Source organism: Malus domestica, chromosome 16 (assembly GCF_042453785.1).
Source record: "Malus domestica chromosome 16, GDT2T_hap1".
Taxonomy (NCBI): Eukaryota; Viridiplantae; Streptophyta; class Magnoliopsida; order Rosales; family Rosaceae; genus Malus; species Malus domestica.
The window spans coordinates 16,993,680-17,008,833 of NC_091676.1; the positions used below are offsets into that span (position 1 = coordinate 16,993,680).

General features: G+C 36.7%; 1 pseudogene; it reads left to right on the top strand.

The window, feature by feature from the left end:
• The first annotated feature begins 11,736 nt into the window (after window positions 1-11,736).
• Window positions 11,737-14,753, top strand: LOC103407544 (chlorophyllase-2-like; annotated as a pseudogene).
• The last annotated feature ends 401 nt before the right edge of the window (window positions 14,754-15,154 follow it).

The following is a 15,154-nucleotide window of genomic DNA, read 5'->3' on the forward strand; positions in this document are numbered from 1 at the left end:
TACCAATTTATTGAACTCATGAGTGGTACCAATATGTTGAACTCATACTAGTGTAGCAATAATATTATAGAAATTAAACTTAAGATGCTTGATTCCTATATATAGGTATCACATTTATTTGAACCACTATGAAAGGCCTTAGAGTTGCGTCTTAACAAAGAAAACATTTTTTTATGAAAACACTTGCATGAACAGGTATAAATGTCAAAATCGTTTGAGAATTTTTCTATGATGGAATTTAGGCAATAAATTTAATAAGCAAGAGCATGTGATTTTTTTTATGATACCAACAAATTAGCCAAAGAACAGAAAAAACTCAACAACAAAATCAAACTTTTTTTTATTATTTATTTTTATTTAAATAGATGGGGCCTAAATTGAACTGGATTGAATGTGACAAAAGAGAAAACAAACGTTATGAACAAGGCAAATGACGACCTACAAAGATAGAGATTTATACAGAATGGAGTAATGAATGAAAGAGAGCTTTCATAATATTTATTTAATCCATTGACAATTTGAAAGTGAATGGACCCTGATAATTGTTAAAGGGAAAGAGATATGTGAAAGGGACCATGCAAATAGATATTACACATTTGTGATTTGGATATCTCTAATGTCAATTTCCAAGTTCAAATGTGTTCCTCTACAAATATTAAAGTTATTGAGAAAAGTCATATCCGATTTGTTATACACTTATTGTATCGAATTAGGGTCACCAAACAAATCCTTGTTTCTAATAACAAACCGTTCAAGGGCAACATGGCAAAACTATGAGTACCAAATTTAGACCTCTTAATCAACGGGTCTAGTTTTAGTAGTATCTCTCTTCATTCCAATCAGGGCAGAACAACTTGGAGGGTTGGACGAGCAGGCCAACCCATCCTACTTTGCCATCCGTGTACCGTCATTGTTCTCAATGGTGGAAGAGATCCAACTTCAAAGATAAATATGTAAATATCCTTACGTGAATAGTTCCATAACATATACATTTAACAAAGTTAATCCTGTTGTGGGTCAAACTATTGTAGCAAAAATGGGTGAATGCAGTTGTTATACATGAAACCTCACAGAAAAACTTAATCTTCGTACGTTGAGATGAGTAAATGAGGCATCTCTGCTTGGATTACGCTCTAGTTGCTGTCGTCAATATTTAGCTACCACCGGTGATTAAAGAGAGCAGAAACAAGAAGAGTTGGACGACATCAACATATATGGAGAGTGCACCGAATATGCATTCATCGTAGCTGAGCCTTTTTATCAGATTGTCGGTGTCATACACAATATAAGCACAGAATATGAGAGCTCCGATTGCAGAATACACCATCCCTGAAAACGGCACCAGAGGCAAGATAGGGTCATAATTAAGGGTTTGGATAACAAGAAATCTTAATAACAAACGACATACATGAAGAAAGTTGGAGTTTTACCATAAAACCAATTGGCAATATGGGAAGTAGTCCAACCTCTTATAAGCCCATGTAAGGTCGCTCCTCTCATCAATGTGTGACTCATTCTCAACACGCCCCTTCACGTGTGACGAATTTTCGAGCCTAACACGTGGACAACACAACGGGGTGACGTGAAGCACATGTGGCCGTTTGGCTTCACACGTGGGACAACCTGACTCTGATACCATGAAGAAAGTTGGGGTTCCACCATAAAACCAATTGGCAATATGGGCAATAAGTACCACATTGATAGGAGGAGGGACCTTACATAGGCTTATAAGAGATTGGGCTACTCCCCTTATTGCCAATTGGTTTTATGGTGGACCCTCAATTTCATCATGGTATCAAAGTAAGGTTGTCCACGTGTAGGCTTGAAAATCTGTCACACGTGCGGGGGCGTGTTGAGAGTCGTCCCATATCGGTGAGGGACAAGGTTTGCTATGTGCTTATATGATCTTGGGCTACTCCTCATATTACCAATTGATTTTATGATGGAACCTCAATTTCATCGATACATGATTGTTGATAGCATGGTCGGTTTGTTAGAACAAATCAAATGCCAAGTGTATAATATATAACAACTGCACAGTTTATCTTGAATAGAAATTTCACAAAGATACGATATATCTTACAATATGAACAATTTAATGAATTTGAAATCACAAATCACAAAAACACACTGACTTGTTTTCGGAAGATAGAGGCTTGCAGAACAATCTCCTAAGACAGAAATACGCCCCTACACCAGTGCAGTAGTTCAAAGGACGTCTATCTTGCAAGATACAACTATCTAATCAAAGTTCTTGCACAAGAACTTGGATTCTAGGCGAATTTGTTATGATGGTTCTCTGTGAAGTATAAAAGGAAATGATGGAAAATTATATCTTGTTTCTGATCTGATGGCCATATTTATAATGGCATAATGGAGCAGTTGAAGCCGTTTAGAACGGATGTAACTGTTCATCATCAGTTTTATCCTTTCGAAAAATAACTGAATGCAAAAATCAAAAACGTAAAAAATTAAACTTGTGTTTTCGTCAATCCGAGCCCAAACCTCCATTTGTAAGGCCCAAAGTTCATAGCTCTGGCCCAATTCTTTTCAAACCATAAAGGAGGGAAAAGACTTATAAAGTGGACTACCACCATGTGTTTGGGCGATGTGGGACTGAGTCCCACTCACAAGTTCCAACAGGCCCAAGGCCCATCTTTGACATTTAATATATACACCCAAATCTCGATTTATAAAGTCCAAGGTCCATAGCTTTAACCCAATTCTTTTCAAACCATAAAGGAGGGAAAAGACTTATAAAGTGGACTTCCACCATGTGTTTGGGCGATGTGGGACTAAGTCCCACTCACAAGTTCCAACAATTGGTTTTCTAATGCAATAACTTGGTTCAAGTGGTACACGGGTTGCGAAACAAAAGGTGGGCTATTAAGCATATTTTTAAATCTATTTCAGTGTGTACATTCCAAAAGATAAAACTTAAGGTCGTGATTTGGCTAAGAAGAAATTCTTAATTACAACTGTCATGAATACTTACAGATAGCATTGGCGGTTTTTCAATGCAAAAACGTTGTGTGCAGATCAAGTGACACATGAGTTGAAACATAAAAGTTCGGCTATTAAGCATATTCCAATCTTTTCCTAATGAAATTTGTCACGTATTGACATGTGACATATTATGCAAGAGAGTGAATGTATACAACAATTGTAAGTAAGCTTCGTTGGATTTGTCCAATATAAATCAATCTTTAACTTTAAGTGGTCTACTACATGTAATAGGAATGTAATATTGGAGAATAATATTGATTATGATTTGATCTCTTAAATATATTAATCCTATATAAAGTGTCTTATATTGGAAATAGGATTGATGAAATCCTTAATTGAATTTGATTATGATACTTGACTTGGAGGCTAAGAAAGTAAAGTTTAGGTTCCCTTTATGGATGGAAACCCTAGCTTTTAGTCTATATATAAAACACTGGTCCCTATAAGCCCTAGAACACACAATATAATGCTTTTCATAGAGTAGTTGTATTCGGCTAGGTGTTTATAGAAGATCTTGGTGTTGTCGTGCTCTACTACTTTTGTGTTCGACTTCCATGGCCATCATTGGAATCAGGTCAATCACTCATTCGTTTGTGTTCTAATTGTATAACCTTATATTGCTAACAGTTGGTATCAGAGCCACCGGTTATATGACTAAAACCTATTAAAATTGAAATTTGATTAAAGTTGTCGAGAAAAATTGAAAAATTGATGCAGATGTCACGTTTCTTCGTCTTTACGGCGACAACTAAGAGCTGATTAGGAAGGGAAATTGTCACATCCCAGTCTCAATTCTGCCGTAGCACGATATTGTCCGCTTTAGGCCCCGGCCAGACCCTCACGGTTTTGTTTCTGGAAACTCAGACGATAACTTCCCAGTGGGTCACCCATCCTAGGATTGCTCTCGTCCGAACTCACTTAACTTCAGAGTTCCGTTGGAACCAGAAGCCAGTGAGTTCCCAAAATGCCTCGTGCTATAGGAGGTAGGCATGTACATATAAGGCACATCACCCCCCTCTCCTTGGTCGATGTGGGATGTTACAATCCACCCCCCTTAGGGGCCCGATGTCCTCGTCGACACACTCACACAGAACGGCAAAGTTGCTCTGATACCTTTCTGTCACATCCCAGTCTCGACTCCGCCGTAGCACGATATTGTCCGCTTTGGGTCACGCCCTCACAGTTTTGTTTTTGGGTTTCGGCACGAGAACTTCCTAGGGGATCACCCATCCTAGGATTGTTCTCACCTGAACTCGCTTAACTATGGAATCCAAAGCCAATGAGTTCCCAAAAGGTCTTGTGCTATAGGAAGTGGGCATGTACATATAAGGTACATCACCCCCTCTCCGTTGGTCGATGTGGGATGTTACAATCCACCCCCCTTAGGGGCCCGACGTCTTCATCGGCACACTCGCATTGAACGGTAGAGTGGCTCTGATACCATTCTATCACATCCCAGTCTCAACTCCGCTGTAGCACAATATTGTCTGCTTTGGGCCCCCAGCCACGTCCTCATAGTTTTGTTTCTAGGAACTCACACGAGAACTTCCCAGTGGGTCACCCATCCTAGGACCGCTCTCGCCCGAACTCTCTTAACTTCGGAGTTCCGATGGAACCCAAAACCAATGAGTTCCCAAAAAGCCTTGTGCTATAGGAGATGGGCATGTACATATAAGGCACATCACCCCTTCTCCGTTGGTCGATGTGTGATGTTACAGAAATCCTGATTAGGCAATAGCATTGCGCATACTTTTATCTATATATATATAATTCATTGTATTATTAAGTGTAGAGAAATACAGTTCACATGTCTTGAAAATTTTGTGCAATCGTTTAACCCACAACATCAATTGCCGTGAGCAACATCATCATATTTGACTGCCGTATTCCTTTTCTCTTGTGGCAACACAAGGTCATAAATCACAGAGCATGGTTTTAATCTCTGCCATTTTTTTACTGGATTATGCTAATTAAAATCATATCCATATCACCATGTTTTCGTTCAGGCTGAATAAAGTCATCTACCATAGCAAAATGGTTTGTTTCATTGACTTCAATTTCAAGTTGGTTTATGGTATTGTATTTTAGTTGGATCCCTGAAGCTTAAATTGGTTATAAGTTTAAAATATACTTGCATTAGTGATGTGCTAATTATTGTAGAGCATGTACATACATTGAATACCATGTTTTAGTTAAGTATGTCATGAATATGGATCAAATTATTTTATGTTTGGCAACTGTATAAAAATAGGCACATGATTTATGTGTTTGAATAAGAATTGGGATTATCAATTTTAGTCTGGTATATGTTAATATACTTCATTTCGATCATGAAGAGCAATGATAAATTTAAGGTTTTGCAATTTATCTGAATTATTACTCCAGTAATGGTACCGTTATGATATAATTTGGTTGCCATAAATTTCTATCACACATTCACTGATTTGTTCTCTACAAAATGGCTTGAGGTGATACTCCAATTTAACAAGAAATAATTGCATAAGTTTCGGCAAATGGCATATGCAAACAAGCCAAGAAGTATGCAAATGTCAAATCTATCTTGTTTGTTCACTGCTAATTTTGTTAGTGCCACATGAGAGCGAGCTTGCTGAAATCAAAAGTTCCAACCGCAGGTTTAAAGGTGGGGGGGGGGGGGTTTCTTTTACTACCACATGCGCGAACACCTGTGTGAGGTGCATCCTGGGTGGACAGGCGACAAGGGGACACTAACCACCCTTCAAATGCCTCACGGATTATTGCAGGCTCTGTTTTCCTTTTGCATTACATGATTATGTGTAGGAAATATATATAGACTGAATTGAATAGCCATGTCATTGGTTGCTGTCAGAAATATCTAATATGGATTCAATTTAAGTATGCAAAACATGGAGCAAAATTGACATATGGTGTGTTTTATTAAAGGGATTGGGTTGTCCTATATTGCTTTAAGCTTGAGATGATCTTATGTAAAAACAGACATGTGTAGTTTAGTAATGCAGTATACTAGTACTTAAGTATGATTGGTGATTAATTCAAGTGCGGTTTATAATGATATTAACTCCATAAGGAATTTGCATGACTAATCAAATTAGTTTTGTCTACAATTTTGCTTTCCTATCTCAGTATGGTCATTTAATTGTACATGACTAGTTAACTATGAAATTGATGCATAACTTGTGGATTGACTAAGAGTGACAGAAAGCATCCGGTGGCAAGAACAAGTACATTATACAGATGAATGAGGTTTGCAGTAATTATGTGACACTTCTCATTTGTATTCTATTTATTCTTATATGAGAATTATGGTGGTCATGTGATTATATATGTTTATAAAGAAGTAGTGAACATATGAAGGCATGAGGTATGTATTTTATTCAAAGTATGTGACTAAATTGATAAGCATGAATTTTCAAACATGTATGATTGTTTGTGGTTTTTCCTATGCCTAAAGAATTTAAACAGTGCTTTGATTAGTAAATTTTTATGTGCCATAAGGGGAGAAGAAAAGAAACTTTTCAAGGCTAATGTCGCTAGGGCATATATTGGAGATGTTTTCTATGGAAGAAAATAATTTTGGTTGTTCCTTTTATTTAATTTGGTATTTATAAAGTAATGCATGATTTTAATGCTATGTTTAGTAGTTTTGTACTAAGGAAAGAAATATATAAAAGGAAAGGAACCCGTTTGATTTGAGTGATTTAGCTTTTAATTTAAAGGAATGTATTGTTCTCTCACATTACATAAACTATTTCTAATTGACTCCGTAATGATAAATATTGACATTCTTGTGGTGAAAACTTGTTCTATGTGTGATTAATCTCCTTCAAGTATGATGTCAAGTTTTTGAGATTAATTTAATGTCAAAGGGAGTCATGAAGGAATTAGTGCCATTTGTTGGCAAGCCTCGAAGCTCGAATCAGGTTATCATAATTTTGTCATTTACAGTTAATTAATCCATATGACTTCTTGTATTGTTTCAGGGCGGAGGTGACCAATGCCTTTTCAACTAAGCAAGACGCTTAGTTGATGATGGGACTGTGTTTTTGAGTTACTTTGATCAACTTTGCATCTTAATTAGAATAAAAGGGATAATCTTCTTGCCTACAGGTGTGAATTACTTATTTTACTTTAATTAAGATGGCATAGTATGGATTTTATTTCAAAGAAGTTGTGAAAATCTTCATCTTGCCTACAGGTGTTGAAGTTTTTCATGAAAGTACTTTTGTGACATAAAATCTAGTACTAGAAACTAGTTAATTTTCTTGCCTACATGTGTAAATTAATTTAGTTTCATGAAGTTTATTGGGATAAAGTTCCATGCCATTAGTGACAAATATTTTCACATTGAGCCCCATAAAAGGTTGGGTTTGAAGGCATGGAAATCAGTTGCATCATGACGTATTTTGTGTCTTTTCATGAGACTTGTTGATGCAAAGTATTGGACCCATGAAGGTTAATCAAGGATTGCTAAGGTACACATTGTTTAAATCTTATGCTTGTAAATCTTTTCATTTTGAACTATGATGTCGGTTTAGAGGATGAAATTTGACTACTAAGGTTTCCTATGGACATCAAAATTGAAATGATATGAAATTGAATTTGTTATGGATGCATAAATTTATGATAGACGCACATAATTGTTTCTGGCAGGTTACGTGTATTGATTTAAATCGGGAGAATGAAACCTCCAATGGTCACCAAATGATCTGAATTTTGGATATGTTTAACATATAGATGTCTACTATGTGTCTGCAAATTTTCGTAATTTTCTGCCATGTATGTTAATTATGGTGAATTTACAAGTAACCCATGCTCGTATAGACAGTTTTTACTGACAGATTGCGTTGGCCTTTTTGAGACTTCACTTTAGACTGCTATTTTGATCCAAAACAGATCCATATTTTTATCTTATGAAGATTAGTATGTCTATTTTGGTCAGTATAACTTTGGTAGCAATCAAGCTTGTAAATTAATTATAAAGTAAGTGTAACTCATTGCTGAAATTCTGTTTGACAACTTTATGTTGGTTGAGATGTCTATTTATTATGTCTAAAATATAGAGCAATTTTCTTTAGGTACATCTTTGAAAGAATATATTAACGAGTGGTATGCCCAAGTCGAAGAATTAGTGAACGAAAATTGAGCTTCACACTCATTAACTTATTTGCAAGTATAAACTCTAAAAACTTAGTGGGAGTTGTTCTAAAATTTTGAGCATTAAATGGATTTGCATGAATTTATTAAAGCTTTATTCTATCTTCCATGAATTTGTGTTACTCGAATAACAATAATATGTTTAAGTTGCACGAATGGCTACTTAGTACATGTGTTCATATTTCTATTATTTGCAATCATTTAGATTTCTTGATTGATTATTTTGTTTTGGGGCTCATAAGGACTTAGTATAAATGTGGACTTATTAATACATATAAGATGGTTGTTGGATGCACGTTTTTTGTGTAACAACATTGAATGCTTTCATGCTTAGTTGTACCTTTCATTGAGCTCATACGCATTCATTGACTGAGTAAGGCTATTCCCAAGGGCATATTTTCAAAAGTATGATTTAAGTATTGATTTGCAAATTAAATACAATGTTGCAGATCAGTGGGAGTTTGAGTTTTGTGTTAGTAATGCCTTACATTTGCAGATGACCTATAAAGTATGTATAGAATCCATGTATTCATTTTAATCTCCAGTTGGATTCATTAAGTCACATTTTTCGTGTGCTAGTCAATTATCTGATGAAATATATATCAGATATCAAGTTGTTATCAAATTGCATATTAAATGGCATGACATGGTTTGTGCACTACCTCAATTGTGAGGATTTCCATCTTGCCCACAGGTGTTGGAAATCACTATGAAAGTAACTGGTATGATGCATAGATCAGTGTCAAAAACATATTAATTCATCTTGCTCACAAGTGTTGAATTAATTTGTTATTTTACTTGGACATGTGCCTATTTGGTATTTTCAGTTGTGTCTGTTGGCTACAAACATCGTTTGTATTGTTATTGATCTAATGAAAGTGATGCATGATTGTTTTGGAGATGTATTCACACATGCATGTTATGGTGATTTTATTAGATGAAGGATATCTGCATTGGCAGATTTAAGGCTTCGAAGAAGCATAAAGTGTAACTTGTGAGTTACAATAAGGTGGACCTGAGATGATATAAAGTAAGACATTTTGGCTAATTTAAAGTTTCATCTCTTGATCATAATTTGTGTTTCATGTGAATAAGGATCTTAGCATGTGTGATTATGAAGGTTATGGGTTGTGTCAATCCTACAACCTTGTTAGTTCCATGTTAAGAAATGCATTTGACATAAATTGCATTAAGGACGAGATGTAATCACTGTTACATGGCCACTAAAGTGACATTAGTCTCCAATCTCAAGTATAAACATGAATATAACATTTTGTAGACCAAGTGAGAGAATGTTGGATTTATCCAATATAAATCAACATTTAAGTGGTCTACTACATGTAGTAGGAATATAATATCGGAGAATAATGTTGATTGTGATTTGATCTCTTAAAGATATCAATCCTATATAAGGTGTTTTATATTGGAAATAGGATTGATGAAATTCTTGATTGGATATGATTATGATACTTGACTTAGAGGCTAAGAAAGTAAAGTTTAAGTTTCCTTTATGGATTGAAACCCAGCTTTTAGTCTATATATAAAACACCGGTCCCTATAAGCCTTAGAACACACAACATAATGCTTCCCAAAGAGTAGTTGTATTCGGCTAGGTGTTTATAGAAGATCTTGGTGTTGCCATGCTCTACTACTTTTGTGTTCGACTTCCATGGCCGCCATTGGAATCAGGTTAGTCACTCATTCATTTGTGTTTTAATTGTATAACCTTATAAGGCTAACATTTGGTATTAGAGTCAGCGGACGGGCCCGTACTACCACGTGATTAGTTGGGTCCCCATTGGCCCCGCGTGATTGGTGAGTCCCGATATGGCTCCACGTCGGCCAAAGATGCCACGTGATTAGGTGGGTCCCCATTGGCCCCGCACGATTAGGTGAGTCCCGACATGACTCCATTTGGTTACCGATGTGTGGAATTTCACGTGTGACCCATAAAATGGGGTCTCACGTGCGGGGGAGTGTTGAAACCCCATTTTGTCCCACATCGGACAGAGGAAACTAATACTGAGACCTTTTGTGATAAAATCCCACACCGGAGGATTGTGCAGGTGGTTAAGTGGGGATAGTATCTGTGTTGTTGGAGTGAGCCCTCGGCCCGTTGACCTGAAAAATTCTACAAGCTTATTTATCGAATGATTAACTAAAAAGCAAAGCAACCCAATTAAGGGCTAGTTAGGGGAAAAAAGAGAAAAAAAAAAGCAGCTTATTAAAAAATCTAAAACACCAAATGTGTTTGGTAAGACAAAAAAAAGAGTACTTTTTTGAAAGACTCCTATCAGTACAGTTGAAAAACATAGAAAAGCAGAAGCATAGTCTACCATGCTACTAAAAAGTGACAACGATGTAAAACTTTCAAATAAACACCCATCAAATCTGAGGGGTCCTCCATTTGATATAGGCAATGGTAGATCCAGGAAATAATATTAGGGGGGTCAGTAAGAATAGCGTGCTATGCGCGTAAATTCTTTTTATACCAGAAATATCATGCATACCGCCATTTCATTGAGTCTTGGTAGGCCTGAAGTCATTTGAAAATGCATACTACACATATGTTAATGTATGCAAGGGGCAGCACCCAAGGTATTCATGGACATTCATCGAGTTTTGATAGGTCTGAAGTCAGTTGGAGGGCATGTATGAAGCCAACTCTAATCTTCAAAAGGACAACACTTAAGGTATCCTTGGACATTCACCGAAGTTCGGAAGGTTAGCACCTAAGGTATCTATGGACGTTCCTCGAAGTTTTGCCCCTTAATGGATCCGCCAGTGGATATAGGTAAAGTTGTCCATTTTGCCCTACCTCCACGTCGCCACTCTTCCCTAACAGTGGCGCCATTGATGATGTAACAATTTCACAAACGAGGGTGGAATCGAGTCTCAATTGTTTCTTCGATGGCAAGGTGGAAAAGGAGGAAGATGAAGGGATTTTTGTGTGTGTTGTTTAAAAGGTGAGAAAGCGTGGGAAGGTGAGGGTAAATAGTGTGGTAAGAAGAAAGAATCAGGTGGGAGCATTTACTCATGTTTACCCTAAAAGGTGTAAAAGTGAATTCCTTCTTCAAGGCTTTGAATAGTTTGACTAATAGTAATTATGGAATGTGAAGTTAATAAATAAAGATTTTGTGTGTAGAGTGTGCGAAAAGTTAAAAAAGACGTGTTATTGTTTGCGTGTAGAGTGTCCAACAACAAAAATCCCTTCATATTATCCTAAGCCCTAAACATACATGATTAAATACAGTGTGGGAGGAGTTAAAAAAAAGACGTGTGTTTATCGTTTTTTCTAATTAAAATGAGTTTGTTATGACGTTGAATTGAATATAAAAATCGAAACTAACCCACCATAGATTTGGGCCCAATACAAAATCCATTATGGCCTAGACCTTGAGAGTGCACCCAAATATGAAATGTACAAGAGTCCAACTTCAAGGACAACATATTTGGGTCAGAAATTGGACCTCTTTGAGATCGCTTTAGCATTCGGCCTTGTAAATATCTTGAGACATTGGTCCCTAACGATAAAAACTTATCACAGGTGAGGCTGTAAATTCATGCCATTATCCTAAAGCTTTTGCATACAAAAAGTTTTATGCTCTTACCATGACAATAATGTCCTCCTCCACTTCTTCGATTGCCAGATCTGGCACAAATGTTTTTGAAATTGTAAAATACAACGTAGTCCTCCAGACAGTTGAAGCAGCAAGGAGGAGTGCATGCAGCAGCAAAACCAAGTCGTCGTCATCAATTCTTCCTCCTCCTAATAATCCTCCGCCTCCAAAACCTCTATTGATTGGCATGCCTTGTGAAACTACGGGAGAGTTCCCGGTGTTGCTGCTCCTCCATGGTTACCTTCTCTCCAACTCTTTCTACTCTCAGCTTATCAACCACATCGCTTCTCATGGCTTCATTGTCACTGCCCCTCAGGTTTCTCTCTCTCTCTCTCTCTCTCCAATTAAACAGTATTTCAATTGTGCCTTTAGACCCTCTGTACAATTTCACATATCATAGTTTTTATGATCGGTTCAATGATTCTTAATTTTAGTCTGGTAGAATTAACTTAATTAGCATACTAAACTTTCCATTTTTTCCAATTATCTTATAAGCATTTGCATTTTATTAGCTACAGCCTACAGGATGATAGAGGTGTCTGATGCAAGCAATATTAGTTGGGTAGTAATTTTCAAACTCGGTTTCACCGATGCACTTTTCTCTTTGTTTCTGTCATTTGATTATCTTCAACTTATTCAATTCAAAGGCGAGAAAAGAAAAAGGAGCGTAGGTGGACAAAAAATGAGTGCAAAAATCAGTTCTCTATCAGTGAAGGGAAAAAAGAACATATACATGACCCAAATACAAGGCTATCGTTGGCCACTTACGCTAGTCACTGTCAATAGTTGCCTTAGTCTGCAAGAAAAAGTGTAAGCCACACACACTGGAGGCTTTGGGGACTAAGTTTTCAAGTAAACAAAGAAAAAATATTACATGTTTTGATTGGTATATTGTATGAACTGAATACCCCCAAGTGGCTCAATCCTTTGTCAGATAGATACTAGGATCTAAATTACTGTCTTTTTCTATTTTTGATTATTGAAGTCCACCTTTTTGCATGGTAAACCGGAACTCTCATTGAAAACCTAACTTTTACGGATCGCAGTTTCAATAATCCTACGACATAATAAACAGAAATAGCAACAAATTAAAAGTAAAAAACTCTTAAACAAATGATGAAAAAACCCTCATAGCGCACAACTAGGTAATCACGAGCCACTAAGGAAAAAAAGACTTCTACAAGACTCAACAGACACTTACTACACTTAAAGTTCCCTCGCGTACTTTGGTTCTTGTAGAACGCCGTTCTTACTTTGCCTGCTTTTAGATGAACATTGTTGACACAGATGATCCTCCTCACAAGTAAAGGATGCACACAGTTTTGTTTCACAGATGAATGATACAATATGATGATCACCTGATTTCTAAAGCCTCACAAAGATTGCTGTCAAAATTTAACCCTAGAAGAGAACGCACTTTTGCCCTCAACATGCAGCACACGTATTCTTAGAATATGCAAAAGTTAATTTTCAACAATACAGACTTAGTTATTCAATGAGAAATTGAAGCCTAAGAAATAGAACTTCAATCAAAGATAATCTGTCAATTTTTTTTTTTTTCCTCACACATGACTCAAGTATACTTTCCTACAAAAACTACCCAGAAAAAACTGAGTCCCCTAAATCTTTCAAATCAAACGGGTTCTTAACGTTAACAGATTTGATCTCACAGTTCAAATAAAGTTCAATCACTTAAACATGATTTCCTAAATGAATGCATGTGATTTTTACCGTAAGAAGTTCACGAAATCAGCTTCAATGATGTTGCTGTGCAAACCAAAAACTCGTTTAGAAGTGTTTTTAAAATGTTTTTAGAACCAATCCTTAGTCAAAACGCAAATGAATCTTAAAAAAGCACTTGAAGTGCTCCCCGAAATAAGCACATAATTGGCGCTTCTTCAAGATAGCATTTCAAGTGCTTTCGGAACCCAAATTTTTTCTTTAAAAGCGCTTTCAATTATTTTAAAAGCACTTCCAAACGAGCCCCAAGTCTTCTTCACTTGGACCTAAAACTTAGGATTAAACCGAAATTCAAGACTAATTATTACAAACACGAATTATACAAAGTCTAGAAATTAGCCAACTAAAAAGCTTCCGCTTTCACTCATTCAAATTTTCTGTTCACATTAAGATGTGTTTGAGAGACTCACATGCTTCACAAAACATTTTCGAGTGTGACTATCACAGGTTAAAATGTTATAATTCTTTAGAATGCATCTAATTTTTTTTTATTCACAAGTAATTGTTCTTTGTTCTTAACAGTTATATACCATAGTTAGACCAGACTCAAGTGATGAGATCAAGTCCACAGCTGCAATAACAAACTGGTTATCTGAAGGACTTCATCCCTTGCTTCCACCCCATGTTCAGGCAAATCTAAGCAAGCTAGCACTCGTTGGTCATAGCCGCAGAGGCAAGGTTTCGTTTGCACTAGCTTTAGGGAAAGGGGAAAGAAGAAACTAGCACCAGCTTGAAGTTTTCAGCCCTAATAGGCATTGACCCAGTGGATGGAATGGACACAGGGAAACAAACCCCTCCACCAGTGCTAACTTATGTTCTTCAGTCATTCCATCTTGAGATGCCTGTGATGGTGATTGGTTCAGGTTTGGGTGAAGTGAAAAGGAACCCTCTATTTCCTCCTTGTGCTCCAAAGGGTGTTAACCATGAGGACTTCTTCAACGAATGCCGGAAACTGGCTTGTTATTTTGTGGCAAAGGATTATGGCCATCTTGACATGCTAGATGATGATACCAAGGGGATTACAGGGAAAGCTACATATTGTTTATGCAAAAATGGGAAGTCTAGGGAGCCCATGAGGAGGTTTGTTGGAGGGGTTGTGGTTGCTTTCATAAAAGCTTATTTAGAAGGCGATAGTAGCCACCTATTGGCTATAAGAGAAGGGGTTGAGACTTTGCCAATAGAGCTTCAAATTGTCAAACTTCTTTTGTGAAATTTAGATGAATTCTAGATAAATTACTTGCTTCATTACAAAGCTTCAATTAATTGCATTTTGCTTTTTGAATTTGAACGTAATGCATAGTCCGCAGACGTGAGTGTAACCCATTACCCCAGTATAACATCAAACCAGACGTGCATTGTTTGCTTGTGCACTGGGTACGACCTTTTTACTAGTTTTTACATTCGGAAGTGCTCAATAGTCTGCACTCGCAGGGCCACACGTTACTTTGATCTGTATTGCAAAAGTTTACAGTAGGTTATAACACTATGCCAACGAATCAAATTCGGCATTTGTGTTTTCATTCATGGATAGAGTAAATTTATGTGTCATAATCATTTCGATAACTAACAAATGTGCTTAATCCAACTTCTCAATCTGAAACCTTTTCTTTTCGTTAGTTATAGAGCTGTTGGTT